This window comes from Aulostomus chinensis, chromosome 4, assembly GCF_037954235.1.
Source record: "Aulostomus chinensis isolate RoL2024-O1b breed Wild chromosome 4, RoL_Achi_v1.0, whole genome shotgun sequence".
In the NCBI taxonomy this organism is placed as follows: domain Eukaryota; kingdom Metazoa; phylum Chordata; class Actinopteri; order Syngnathiformes; family Aulostomidae; genus Aulostomus; species Aulostomus chinensis.
In genome coordinates this window covers 563122-578619 of record NC_141323.1, presented here as the reverse complement: position 1 = coordinate 578619, position 15498 = coordinate 563122, and the positions used below count along the sequence as shown (strand labels likewise).

General features: G+C 41.1%; 1 long non-coding RNA gene and 1 pseudogene across 1 annotated transcript; both read right to left on the bottom strand.

The window, feature by feature from the left end:
* Positions 1-1666: 1666 nt before the first annotated feature.
* On the bottom strand, positions 1667-2872 carry LOC147262242 (uncharacterized; annotated as a pseudogene).
* Positions 2873-9223: 6351 nt separating this feature from the next.
* On the bottom strand, positions 9224-15226 carry LOC147262241 (uncharacterized). The gene is made up of 4 exons (XR_015112530.1): positions 14852-15226; positions 14056-14220; positions 12004-12219; positions 9224-11857 (listed from the first exon to the last, which is right to left on the bottom strand). It is a non-coding gene; the product is annotated as an uncharacterized LOC147262241 (long non-coding RNA).
* Positions 15227-15498: the final 272 nt, after the last annotated feature.

The following is a 15498-nucleotide window of genomic DNA, read 5'->3' as shown; positions in this document are numbered from 1 at the left end:
CAGAGACAGAGACAACGATGGAAGTTGTAAAGGTGGTCATACCTGTGAACCTCCTCGATAACTCTTTCTTCGGCTTGGTCCATTTTTATTTTTGCGTGTTGCTCTCACCACAGAAACTTTAAAAATGGCAGTGTTGTTGTGCTGAACCGTAAACGTCGTGTGAGCGGACCAATCACAGTCCGTTGACGTTCACGTCACTACGCGTCGACGTGACGCGTAGTCAGGATTTTTTGGAGGTGCACGTCGGGCTACGGCGTAGGGGTCTGCGTTGACGGCGTAGGTACGGCGTCGCCACGATGCAGAAGCATAAATCAGGCTTTAGAGGGAGGGGCTAACGAGGGTTAGAGAGTCCTTAAGTAGCTTGGTTGGGATGGGGTCTAGAAGACAGGTGGATGGTTTAGAGGAGGAAATGATTGAACTGAGCTCATCAAGGCTAACAGTAGAAAAACTGTCAAAGTGTTCGTCTGGTCCTCCAGCAGCCTCTAAGGCTTCTGAGGCTATAGGTGCCATGTTGTCAGCTGATGGCAGGAGGAGGTGAATTTTCTCTCTAATAAGGACAATTTTGTCATTAAAGAAGTCCATGAAATCTTTGCTGCTCAGGGAAACAGGAATGCTTGGTTCAGCAGAGCTGTGGCTCTCTGTCAGTCTGACTACAGTACTGAAGAGGAACCTGAGGTTATTCTTGTGTTCCTCTATTACTGCTGAGTAGTAGGCTGCTCTCGTTATACGAAGGGCTTCCTTATAACTTTTAAGGCTGTCTTGCCAGATGATGTGAGACTCCTCCAGTTTGGAGGAGCGCCATATTCTCTGTAACTTCTGGGTTTTTTTGTTTAAGCTGTCAGGTTTCTGAATTGTACCAAGGTGCTTGTTTCCTTGGATTTATAGATTTCTTTTTTCATGGGGCAATTGAGTCCAAAATTGTTCCTAAGGTACCTGTTGCACTATCATTAAAAGGGTCAATTTGGGAGGGACGAAGATTGACAAAAGTTTCCTCTGTATCAATGGGACATGACGCTGAATTTAGCGCCAATGGAATTGCTTCCTTAAATCTAGCTACAGCCTGATCAGATAAACATCTGGAAACCACCATTTTCCTGAGTGGAGTGTAGTCGATTAGTGCAAATTCAAAAGTGATCAATTGATGGTCTGATAAAAGCGCGTTCTGTGGAAATACAACTGGTTATTCAGCTTTAATTCCATATGTTAGGATGAGGTCGAGGGTGTGGTTGTGACAGTGAGTCGGTTTATGAACAGACTGATGGAAACCAATTGTGGCTAGAAGAGATATAAATGCAGCACTCAGACTGTCGTTATCAACATCCACATGAATATTGAAGTCACCTACAATAATGACTTAATCAGATTTGAGAACTAAACTGGATATAAACTCTGAGAATTCAGATAAGAATTCAGAGTAAGGACCAGGAGGGCGGTACAAAATAATAAATAAGACTGGCTGTATTGTTTTCCAGGCCGGATGAGACAAACTAAGAATCAGGCTTTCAAATGAATTAAAACTTATTTTGGGTTTGGGATTTATTACTAAACTTCTGTCAAAAATGGCAGCAACTCCACCTCCTCGGCCAGAGCCTCGAGGAATATGAGTATTAATGTGACTGGGAGGAGTGAATTCATTTAAACTAACATACTCATCATCACGCAGCCAGGTTTCAGTGAGATAGAGCAGGTCAATACAAATTCAGATTTCAGTTCATTTACCAATTCAGTTTTTGGCATCAGAGATCTGATATTCTATAGTCCACATCTCATTTTTAGATTTTTTTTTGGAGTTAATTTAGTGGTTGTGTTAATTTTGATTCGGTTTTTCTGATTGACTCCTCTACAAGTAGAATTGGAATGAGTAAACTGACATGGTCGGGGGACAGACACAGTCTCTATGTAGTTTTGGGTGGGTAACTGCCCGAATGGATGGCCGCAGAGAAGCGGGTAAGACGGCAGGTCTGCTTCCTGGTCTTAACTCTGGGTTGTCAGGGTTTTGGTTCTGTTATAAACTGGGCCATATTTCTAGAGATGAGAGCAGCTCCCTCCAACGTGGGATGGATGCCGTCCCTCATAATCAGACCAGGTCTCCCCCAGAAAGATTTCTTGAGTTATCTATGAAGCCCACTTGGTTTGCTGGACACCACCTTGACAGCCAGCGGTTGAACAATGACATGTGGCTTAACACGTCGTCACTGGTCCAATTAGGCAGGGGTCCAGAGAACACTACGGAGTCCGACATCGTTTTCGCAAATGTACACACCGATTCAATTTCATTTTTGTGACCTCCGACTGGCGTAGTTGGATGTCATTACCGCTGACGTGAATAACAATTTTACCATATTTACGTTTACGTTTAGACAGCAGTTTTAAATTTGACTCGATGTCGCCCACTCTGGCCCCTGGAATGCACTAGACTATGGTTGCCAGTGTCGCTAATTTCGAGTTTCTGAGAAGGGAACTTTCAATTACCAGAGTAGTTTTCTCGGCGGGTGTGTTGCCGAGTGGGGAGAACCTATTCGAGACGTGAATTGGTGGTTGGTCACTGACAGCAGGCTTCTGCTTCGGACTATGCTTCCTTCAGACAGTCATCCAGCTGCCCTTGTTTCCCAGCTGCTCGGGAGCTGCTAGTCGGAGCTAAGCTAAGACGGTCCATACCAGCTAATGGGGACTGGCTAGCTCTTGCGGCTAATTGTTTGGATCCATCAGTGCGTAGCCGCCGCAGGTCCAATTCAACCTCGCTAAGCCTCGCCTCCAACGCTACAAACAAACTACGTTTAACTCACTTATCCATACCACTAAAGGAGGCTGAGGAGTAACTGAACATGTGGCACACTGAGCAGGAGAGAGGAGAGCGAGAGGGGGAAGCCATACCTTTGTTCCCAGAGTGCTGACTTTGGCATTTTTTATGCTTGTGTCTCTTTTTCGAACTTCTTGTTTTTTCCTGTGCTTCCTCTGTTTTGAGTGCCTCCAAGATCCAGCAGCTAGCCACCCTGCTGTCACCACTGTGGGGTTTCGTGTGTTTTGAGCTTTTTCTGGGGTTTGCCACTGTAGCAGTAGTGACTTCTGCGTTGAGTATTTTGCATGGACAGACGACCAGGAAATTCGTAGGCAGACTTCGATGCGCTCTTATTGCACCTGGTAACAGAGGAAATCTTTTGTGGTCATCCCACAAGCCTAGCTCATCTCACCAGAGGCTAAAAGAAAGGAATTTCAACCGATTCAAAGTTGTATCTCCACTGTTAGCATGAAGCTAGAAATATCCAGCTGGCAACCTTTAGTCATTTACATGACAGACACATTCAGCGTGATAATTGTGCACCCAATTGCTGTGGTCCAGAGATCATTACCCATATCACACAAGGAAAAGACATTTAATATAAAAATACGACACAAAACCGAAGCACAAACAATACAACCAACCTACCACATGGCACCCCTGACAGTAGAGTGAGTGAGAACAGGATACACACCCCCAGTCTGCATGGGCCTGTGGCATTCAGGTGCCCCCAAAAGGTAGGATTTTACAATAAGGTGCGGTGGACCGAAAATTACAAAAAAAGCACAGCCACGGATGGCAAGTGAGATCATACATATTTACTCTGTTACACCACCATGTTTATTGAAAACATCCTTAACTGCCTGCTGCTTTGATCCAGACCCCAAAAGGTTCCCCTCCTGTGTGTTGTGTTCTCCCTGGTCATGGTTTTCCTTCACAGAAATGCGTATGTGGTTGTCACATGTACTCAAGATGAATTTATTCCATTTTTTTCAATGGGATCCCAAATCCTCTGTTTACCCCCCCCCTTCCCTTCTGTCCCTGTGTGAATTGCTTTTACTGCCTCAAGCAAATATTTTTTTTCTAATAAAATAAGTAGTGCTTTTAAAAGGCAAATTATATCTTCTGCCTCTCAGGAAACAAATGTGTGCCTTGCAATGTGTAATCTCACTTTAAAACAATGGGTGGAATTCTCAGGGTGGCATTGTCCAGTTTTTGTTAATCAGGTAATATCCATCCCATCCATCCATCCATTGTCTTCCGCTTATTCCTACATTAAGGGTCGTGGGGGGGCTGGAGCCTATCCCAGCGTCAACAGGCAAGAGGCGGGGTGCACTGAGGACAGGTCGCCAGGCCATCGCAGGGCCAACATACAAAGACAAACAACCATTCACACTCACATTCATACCTGCGGTCAATTTAGAGAATCCAATCAGCTTAGTCCCCTAGGAGTACCAGAGAGAACCCACGCAGGCACGGGGAGAACATGGAGACTCACACGGAAAGATCCCGTGCCCGAGCCGGGACTCAAACCCGGAACCTTCTTGCTGTGAGGCGACAGTGCTAACCACTGCACCACCGTGAAGCCTAATCAGGTAATATCTAAATCAAAAATAAATCTTCCTGCCACTCTCATAAGCATTGCCACAAACACTTTTCATATGCCTTGTTTAGTTTGTTTCATTACCACCGATGTAGAACTTCGTGCAACAGTTATTTTTATGACCATCCTCATTTCTGGAGCCTATCCCAGCAGCTTCCGGGCGAGAGTCAGGGTACGTCCTGGACATAAAACCATCAACAGACCATTTAGACCAGGCAGACTTGTTTTGTTAAGATTGGAATATGTGCATTGGAAGGCATGCACTAAAGCTGCAGTTATTGATTATTACAATGAACAAGTATTGTTTGAGTGAACAGATAAAAAAATGCATTATGATTGTGATTATGCAAAAGAGAAATAAACCAGGTCTCTAATTTAAGCAACCATTTTTACAACAATTTTTACTGCATAAAATATGTCAAAATAAACTTGACTCTTCTCACTGCAGAAAAAAAGGCACAACTGCATTCATTCATATGTCTGCTACAGCACTGTGAAGCAGGCACCTATAAAAAAAACAAACAACTCATGACGTCATGGAAAGACCCACTATGTTAACATGCACAGAAATAATAATTAGACCTTCAGCTGAGATTGATAATAGGCAGGTTATTAAGAGATGGAGCAGCTAAACTGAAGATATACAGTTCAGATGGCTGGTTATGTTTGTAAATGTATAACCAGGACATTGTAACAGCTGCACTGGAGGGCTGCCAACTATGCAGCTGGCATTGTTAACAGCACTGAGCTGTGTTATCCATACAGTGTTGAAGAAGATAACAGATGTGAAAGTCCCCCATCAATTTACTCTCTGGTTCCTCTAAATTCTTTATATGATTGAATCAGCAGTTATCGGGGTCCATTGTCGAATGGAAAGGAAAAAGGACGAGACCCTTTTTCAAATAAGCTCTGACAGGGATGTACAGAGGTTTGGGCTGTTCACTGGCTCAGGCAACAGACCATTTGCTCTCTTTGGCTGAACTTCCTCTCTTGATTTACCAAAAAATCATAAATTAAAGCTACAGGCAGCATTGTTAGGGCCTGAGCCCCCACGTGGCCGTTCACGCCGGCCTGAATCCAACAGTGTAATTGTTAAATCCCTGGGCCTTGTAGTTTAGGAGTTAGAAGCCTGAGTCTGATGGAGTGAGAGCAGAGCTGAGAGCTGGCCCTTTAAGAACCCCTCCCCCACTGCCCTCTGCTGTCTGTGTCAGAGTGGAGAGCAGAGGAGGATTGTGACATTTTTAGTGTGTCAAAATCAAATAGCTCTGCATATGTGGGGCAAAAATGGAACATAACACCATATTTTTGTAGGGATTTTTGTCAGGAATACAGTGGTGTGTATTTTGAAGCTGTGGGAGTTTTAGTTTACATGTGAGAAGCGAGTGTTTGAGAGTATGTACCATGAGAGCAGACAGGTGCCCCATTAGTTTCCATTGTAAGGTGAAAAGTGTAAAAGTGTCTCCCCCCACTTTGAGGGCTTATAAAACCCAAACCGTTTATGCTATATAAAAACTTTTGATCAGCAGAGTTTGGAGAGTTATGTATGAAGTTTTGAAAGCGATACCATGGGACCCTAGGAGGAGATAGCGTTTTGTCAGGGCGCAAAATTGTCCAAAATTAGACATTCGTGTCCAAATTGTGGACATCCTGTTTGAGTTAGGTCAGGGGTGTCTGTGTATGATTTGTCCGTCTTGATGAGACGAATAAAACGGTGTTGGTCCCATGTCTGTAGGACATTCCTACAGGCCGTGGCTTGGCTTTTTGTTTATCTAGGTGGCGCTATTGAGTACAGCGCTTCTTTTTATTTTATTAATTATTGTATTTTTCGCCGCACCCTTCAGTACTTCAGAGCAGAGGAGGATTTTGACATTTCTAGTGTGTCAAAATCAAATACCTCTGCATATGTTGGGCAAAAGTGGAACATAATACCATATTTTTGTTGGGATTTTTGTCAGGAATACAGTGGTGTGTATTTTGAAGCTGTGGGAGTTTTAGTTTACATGTGAGAAGTGAGTGTTTGAGAGTATGTATGTATGTTTTAACAACTTTTAATCAGCACAGTTTGGAGAGTCATGTATAAAGTTTTAGAAGTGATACCATGAACGCCCTAGGAGGAGATGGCGTTTGTTCGGGGCACAAAACTGTCCAAAATTGGACATTTGTGTCCAAATTGTAGGGGCGAAGCCCCTATTATGTTTGCTCGACACATTTGCCACTTCAAAAGTTAATTTGACCCCCTAAACATGCTCGAAAATTCACCAAATTTGGCAAACACATCGGGTGCGATAAAAAATTTGATAATTACAAAAACAACAACGCTCTCCTCAATAGCGCCACCTACATACACAAATAACCATGCCACGGCCTGTAGGAATGTCCTACAGACATGGGACCAACACTGTTTTATTCGTCTCATCAAGACAGACAAATCATACATAGACCCCCCTGACCTAACTCCAACCGCATGCGCACAAATTAGACATAAATGTCCAATTTTGGCCAAATGCACTCCCCAAATAAAAACTATCTCCCCCTAGACTGTTCACGCGATAGCTTCCAAAATTGAACACATGACTCAAGACATTTTAAGGATCAAAAGTTGTCAAAGGCGACATAATAACCCACTCCGTTCCCATTTGATAAGCCCTCAAACTTGGGCCAAAATTCATACTTATAATGCAAGTCAATGGGGAGCTGATCTCCTCTCAGGTACATAGTCTCAAACAATCACTGATCACATCTAAACTACAACTCCCATCGCTTAGAGAAATACACCGTTGGATTCCTGACAAAAATGCCTCCAAGACTATGCTATTTGATTACACTTTTGGTGAGGATCTGGGGAGTTACTAGGCTTTGAAACACTAAAACTTTCTCAATCCTCCTCTGCTCTCCACTCTGACACAGCGATAGAGAGCAGGGGGGAGTGCCTCTGCAAGGCCCAGCTCTGAGCTCTGCAGTGATACTGAGCATCACACTGAGGCTTCTATCTCTTCAAGGACAAGTCGCACCAATTTCGTTCTCACACCGTTGGTTGCGGGCCAACGGTGCCCACCCGGCCGCGGGCGCACAGGGGCTCAGGCTCTAACAACGCTGCTTCTTTTACCTGTTTTTTTCTGCATAAATACAAGTTTCAACCAACATGCTGATGACCCGACTGACGGTTTTTAATGTTTATTGAAGCTCCATAAAGCAACTCCATAAAACCAACGTGAGACCTGGCAAAACAAAGACAAAAAAAGCAATTACTTTACTGTTTCCATCTGTATCAATATTCACTTAGCACCATATCAAGCAAATACCGCCACCTAACGTTAACAAGTGGGCTAGAGTGTTAGCATATTAGCACCGTGAGTACACAAATCATCAAGTGATGCTAATTAAATAATCACTATCACCACATACACCAACCTTGTGCCTCCTCGGGGGGTTGCTAGACTACAATCAGCCGTTAAAGTTGTTTTTTTCCGTTGCAATTTCTGTTTCTTTGTTGTATACTCATTTGTTTGCCTTGTTAAACTTTTACTTTTACCGTTAGTTCCGTTGCGTAGTCAAGCCGCTGCATTGGGTTAGGGTTAGCCCGCCCACACCACACCGGAAGGAAGCAGGAAGCAGTGTGTGGTCCCCCAAAACAAAATCCAGTTCCATGCAAAACCACACCTATCTCAAAACAAGCAGAAATGTATACATGAAAGCAAACAAAATCACACTTTACCCTTACTTATAACCAAAACACAAATCATGTAACTCTGTACAAAAAAATCATGTCAAAAATGCAGCTAAAAATAATTGTTTTTCAAACCTCAAGCTACAAACAGTGCGAGCTGTCATCTGGTGGACAAAACGAGAAACAGCAGGCACAAAAACACATTTGGGTTTGCTACATGTTTTATTTTATATGATGAATACAATATCTGATCAAAATCCTTTTTTAAAGTAGTTTACATTTAAAGTTTGAATTTGTTATTTTTTCACATTATTACTTTAAAAAAGTTTGAATGCTCTTCATAGCTCCTGCTGTTGTTTTCAAGTAATTACATGATAAAACCATGGTGAATATCAAATTATAGATGACAGTGTCATGCTCAAGGTGCAAAATCCTATTTCTGCTTAAACTAGTAACAATAAACTATGTGAGCAATAATGAGTTGTTGTTTTTATTATTATTTTAATGGTCCATAGAATTTAAAACTGATGTTTAAAATTGGTTAAATCATCATATTTTACAATAATTCACATAATGCTAACCAGTCAGGACTGATGGCTGATATCAGAGTAAGGGGGGGGTGCTCTTTTATAGGGTAGAGCAACAGCCCCTTTTTGTGCATGTCCCTGAGCTCTAGCAAGGCAAATCTGACTGACCAGTCATTTCTGCTGCCAGCATCTTCTTATGTATTACCAAACTTTGAGTTATTAAAACCACTAAAGCTAACAATTGTCCTTGCCTAAAATAGCAAGGCTAAGCTGAACAAGTAGCCAATTATTGAACCTCCTAAAATGTCACTGCTCCTTGAAAAAAACCTAAGTATTAATATGTGCAGTTCAAAAAATATTAAGGGAGAGAAAGACAAAAACAACTTATACTTTAGTAAGTTAACCAATGGCAAATGTGTTAAAGATATCCAATATAATTCTATCTAAGAAAAACTAAAGAATGACATATAAATTCAGCCAGTCTGAAAACTGCTGCTAGCAGCTAGTGCCGCAATGTGTTTGTATTGTGGGTAGCATCTTTGTGTGCTCTGTATGTATGTAGTAGAAAGGAACTTAGGGCATTAAATTGGAGCTGTGCTGAAAAAAGATTTCAAAAAGAGAGAAATGGAAAGAAAACTGGATTATAGTCAAGTCAAGCCAATTTTATTTGTATACTGCCTAATTACAACAAAGTTATCTCATGACACTTTACAAGTAGAGAAGGACTAGTACCACACTCTTTCAATGAATTTCCACCCAACAATTCTCCATGAGCAAACACATCCTGCAACAGTGGTGACAAAACCTTCCTTTTAACAGGCATGAATGTTGGGTAGATCCAGGCTCAATGGGGACGGCCTGCTTTGTTTGGTTGGAGGAAAAGAGAGCAGGAGAGCGGGGACAGACCACTGATGAAGGGTAAAGAGTATTTAAGCAGCATAAGTGGGATTGGGTCTAGACGGCAGGTGGATGGTTTAGAGGAGGAAATTATTGTCCTAAATTTGTGAAGATCAATTGGAGAAAAGCTATAGAGGTATATGTCTAGGCCTCCAGCTGCCTCTAAGGTTCCTAAGGTTATAGATGAAGTGGTGCCAGCTGAAGGCAGGAGAAGAATTTTCTCTTTAGTAAGTAGAATTTTGTCATTAAAAAAGTTCAAGAAGTCATTGCTACTGAGGAAAACGGGAATACTTGGCTCAGTAGAGCTGTGAAACCTGGTATTGTGCTTGTGTTCCTCTATTAATGCTGAGTAGTTGGCTGCTCTAGTTTTACGGAGGGCTTTCCTATTGGTTGCAAGGCTATCTTGCTGGATTACATATGACTCTTACAGTTGGGAGCAACGTCATATCCTCTCCAGTTTTTTAGTTTTTTTTTCACAATCAGATTCCTGAAGCCCTTCCTCATGCATTGCCTCATGCATTCATTCATATGACCTATGACAGCTCCTGTATTTGCACTGTAAAAAAAAAGTTTTTACAGTAATTCGCTGGCAGCTGTAGTTACCAGTGAATTACTGTAAAAAATACAGCAGCACAGTATTTCACTTTACTGACAAAACGTGAATTGATATACAGTGAATGAAATCACACTGAATTCACATTGAAATACTGTAAAGTCAACAAAAATATATTGCTGATTTAGCGTTAAGGTATTATGTTTAAATAGACAATTTCCTGTATTTCTTACTAGTATTAACTGTGTTTTCTGAATTGATAAATGGTAAAATACACAGGGAAATACTCCACAAAAAAATAGTTTTAAGTGTTAGTACAACAGTAAATCTTTGTATTTTAATAACATTATGATGTAAAAGTCACTTACACAGTCTTAAAAAAGAGAGGAAAATATCCCTTTTGAAAAGTTAATTATCTGCCATTAACAGAGACCTGAAACATTGCATGTCCACAAGTAAAGTAAAAAAACTCAGAGACAGAGAGAATAAATTGGAATCACCCCCCCTTCTTTTACTCTGATCCATCTCAGTAAGACAAGTCCAAAACTCAAACTAATACTTGAAATTTTCACAGATCAAAACACCTTTCAATGGCATTAGTGCAAATAAAAGTGATCTCAAAGGGCAGTAACAGGCATTTCAAGTTGACTACTCAAACCGATTAGCCTCTTTGAACGTGTCACATTAGCAAAATGATGTGCCATGCCCAAAACAGCAAACAGATTCAAACAGTAGATCATTTAGATCATACAACTTAGCTCTTAAAACAAACAAAAAAAATGCCCAAACCTGTCCACAGAAGGAGTCTGATTAATTCGCACGCCACTCGTGGTCCGAGATGTCCTGGATCAGGGTGAGGACTCGAGGGTTGTGATCCACATAGTACAACAAGGACTCCTCCTTCTCATTAAAGTAGCTAAGAAGCAGGAGGAGCATCTCTTTTACGTCCTCAGAGGAGCCACTCTCTGGTCCCCAGGCTTTCTGAATTCTTGCATAAGTCAGCACCTTCCTGTTCTTGAGGACACATACTGTGGTCATATAGTTGAGAAGCCTTTGCCCCTTCGAATCCAAATTTCTTGAGAAACTTTCTTTGAGGTCAACCCCAGTAAGTTCCTTGAAGAGGAGTTCCTCAAAGTTCCTCAAACAAAAATGGCCACTCCTCTCTAAGCCACTTGATACTTTTGCCCTGATTGACATGTTGGCGCTGTGTGTAATAGGTGGACTTAATGAGACATTTTATGTCGTCTGGGTTGCCATCAGATGGTTGGAACATCATCTTCAGCTTTTCCAATTTTTGTTCCTGGCTCTCCCGAGTTTCTTCGAGGGGCAGAAACTTGACGTTCCAGCGCACACATCCATATGTGTCTTGCATTGCTGCTCTCTCCTCTTGTGGCATCTCGTCTGTCTGTTCTGAGTCAGAAGGATGTCTTCTTTTTCTTAATTTGGGTGTTGAAGTGCGCCTAGCGTTTTCAATTCTGTTTTGCAGCTGCTTGACAAGAGAATGGTAGCCTGCTCCAACTATATCTCCTTCTATAACGTCTTGCATTGAACGGGGATATTTCGCCACCATTTTTTTTGCAACAACAGTTGCATGTTTTTTTACCAACGAGATTGCTTTTCCCCATCGTCTCGGTTGCAACAATCCGGACCATTTGCTTCCTCAGTTTTGGACCTGGTCTCTTTCCTCTTTCCAAACAATGAATCAATTCCTCAGGGAACTTTCGCCTAGGAATTTCAAAATCATCCCACCCTATGTCAAGCCCTGGGCTGGAGGACACTGACGTTGATAATGAACTTCGGGGCGATGACAGTGATTGAGGAGAACAATGGTCTTTAAATGGAAAACAAGAAGAAATAAGATTAAGAAGTCACACAATACAATATTGCACAATATGCATGTTGGCTTTTGTTTAAAGACATTACCGGTAAATACAGTATTTATTCAGTTGTGAATAAAGGTTTGGCATGTTTACTTACATTTCTGTTTCCAGACAGAAAGAAGTTTTCTGGCCTGTACAGGTCTTAGTACAGTCATCAAGTCGACCTCCGTAACAAACTGAAGATCATCACGTCTCCACTCCAATGGACTGCAAGTGTTCTTGTAGGATGTTTTTGTTTGCTGCGGAAAGTTCTGGCAGGACCTCTGTGATGGCGCCATCTAGAAACATTGGCCCTGGGTCACCCATATCTGTACTAAAACAGAAGTGCCATATCCAAAAGAAGAGAAAAAAATATATACAGATCATGCATAAAACAGAAAACCTTGTTGACATGCATCTTTTAACAGTTATACATATAAATGTCAAACTATTTACAGTAACAAGGGAGCCCATACGATTATTTTTCAACAATACTGTGTTTCAGTGGAACTATTTGGTATCCATCAAGAATGTGTGATACCAAAGGATAGAAATCAGGCAGATCATTGATGCTAATGCACCTTAATATGAGACTGTCTTTTGACACAAAATACAGATGATACTCTGAAAGAAAGGTTCCTTTGTGGACATCCAGAAAAACATATACAGATGTGTCATTTTTTAATTAACCCTTATGGCCCGATCGGACCGCCGCCGGGCCGAAAAACGCTGAATGTAATTGGGCGCTGTAAAAATGTACTGAAATTTGACGGCAATGTTTACTTTTCAATTTTCAATCAAAGTTTGGACTCTCATGCTCATAAAACAGGGTCGGGTGTCTGTTTTAATGCAAACGTTACCTTTTTATGGTGATTTTAATCTGTTTTGGTACGAAATCGGGACATCTAAATTTTGTGACCACAGCGGAATCAAAGTTGAATAGTGTCACGTAGACGACTTCTTTACGGCAGTGTTTGTAGTCTTTGGAAAGGGGAGAAGCTACTGAATCGATCGACACCTACCATTCCAAGAACTACAAATCCCAGCTACGTAAAACTTTGAGTGTAAAACCTGCACAAACTATGCGCTCTCGCCGTCTTTTACACGCAGCGCCCCACAGACGAAGGCAGACCGCTGAACAAAAGCCAAAAGCTCCAATAGTTAGTAGTAGACAACTAAAATTAAAATTCATTGTAATTTGGAGCCAGTTTTCATCAGAGGTAGAAAATAATTCCTTTGGCACAATTTGAAAATTGAGTTATCGCCAGGGTGTATCCTTACAAAATCCTTGATGTAGGCTTCACTGTTAGCCCAAATTCTATCAACTTTGGTAAATTTGTGGTCAAGGAGTGGATGAAGCTAATCAGTGGTGTCTGGGTGCATGAAATCATTGCTGGCATAGTGTTTTCCTCTGTCAAAAAAATAAAATATTTTGGCGAGAGTAAAAAAACGTAATTTTTCCTCTGGTTTATTCCAATTTACTCAGGCTTAATGACAGATACAACACTTCTGACACTTGGAACACATTCTCTGAAGTCCCTGGATGTCCAAGGACACCAAGAACATGCATATAACCTTTAGTAAAGTGTAGTAATTACACATTTACTATGGGTATGTCTTTTTAGGCGTTTTTTCCTGAAAATATGCTGTGAGTGGAAGAGGTTAAAATGAGTATAAGTTCACCAAACTCTATACACGCCTCATTTCTGTACACAAGAAACTGATGTAACACGTTCTATGTGACAATGACACTAAAGTTAATGTCACTTCTTGTAATTTTGGGCGAGATCAGAAGATATAGTTTCGCTCAGGGAGGATAAATGTGACAAGGACAACGGTTCTGAAAGGAAAGCGTAACAAGAATATATTTATTGGCAGGAAAGCTTCTCTTCAATTTCAACAAATAAAAAAAAACAGCTACGACCGACTACTGTGTACTTCTTGGTATTTCAAAAACAGTTATCACTCAAAATTCACCATCAATTTACATATAACAACCTTAGTTGTAAATAACCACAAAACAATTTCTCAGCAAGAGATATAATATTCAAAGTGCAAATAAAATAGAAAAATGGGCCCAAAATGATAAATGAATGAGTCCAAAAATAGTCAAATGTCCAAAACAGTCAGTGTCCAGTTTGTCCAGAGTCAGTGTGTGTCACTCATTTACCCGGGTAGTGTGACTTTTGTCTCTTATCTGTATGATGTGATACAATGTGATCTCGACCTTCGTCATTACACCCTCCACGCATGTAAGCCCGTTCCCTGCTCCACGTCTCACTGGTTCGGGCTCTGGCTCGACATCGGAATCGTTCATATATATAAAAAAAAAAACCTGCATAGAGCAGCAGTTTTTTAGATCCATTAATTATCTCTTTCCAAACATCTTCTTAAATCAACTGTACAGTATTTATCCTTTCTTTCTTAAATCAATGAAGATGAACCACTCAATTTTGACAATGTATCATTAACAGCTATAAAATGAACTTTTAAAAGCCAACACACACAAAATGGTGTATATGAATTGTTTTTAACTACTTTTAGCTGTTTTAAGCCTTTACCGCCACATAATGCACATAAATCATGAACTGAATCACATCTGAATCATGTTTGAGAAAAAAAACGAATCAAGTAACTGTCTCTCAGTAATACTCAGCTGCACACTGCTGCGTGTTTTAGCACAAAACATTAACTCCACTAGCTTTGTAGCTTTAGCTAGCATTTTACAATAGCAACGGTTCAATTAGCACATTTTCTACACAGAAGTACAAAATAAACACACATTCTCACATATATATATATATATATATATATATATATATATATATATATATCTCCGGTTGGTAAAGAAGAAGAAAAAGAATCATGACAACATAACTAATGATATATCCATGTATTTCGTGAGCAACCAGCCATGGTCGGCAGCTGTTAACATGCTATGCTAAACGCTAATAGCTTTTACTCACCGGAGTTTTCCCTCCACAAAAACAGATTAACGGTGATGTTCACAACCCAAAAACATACTCCTCACGATGCGGATACTTCTCAGAATCGATGCCTTTCAACAAAAATAGTTTTTATCCACTTTCATTTAGTTTATCTTTCTTTAAACACTTATTGCTCTCTCTTAGCTGTAGCCTGTCTGCTCCCATCGGCATCAGTGAAAAAAGGAAGGAAAAACGAGCAAAAAAAAAACCCCCAAGGCAACTCAGACCGCCAGTGGCGCTGTGTTTGTGACTGATGTGCCCTCCGTTGGTGAAAATAAAGAACTACAACACAATACAAACAGAAGCTCAATTGGTATAGTTTTTCCAGACTGCACGGTGGTGTAGTGGCTATCGCTGAGGCCTCACAGCAAGAAAGTTCGGGCCCAGCTCGGGCGTGGGATCTTTCTGTGTGGAGTTTGCATGTTCTCCCCGTGCCTGTGTGGGTTCTCTCTGGTACTCCTACTTCCTCCCACAGTCCAAAGACATGCAATTTGGGAACTAGGCTGATTGATACTCTAAATGGACTGTAGGTATGAATGTGAGTGTGAATGGTTGTTTGTCTCTGTATGTTGACCCTGCGATGGAGTGGCGACCTGTCCAGGGTGAACCCCACCTCTTGCCCAAAG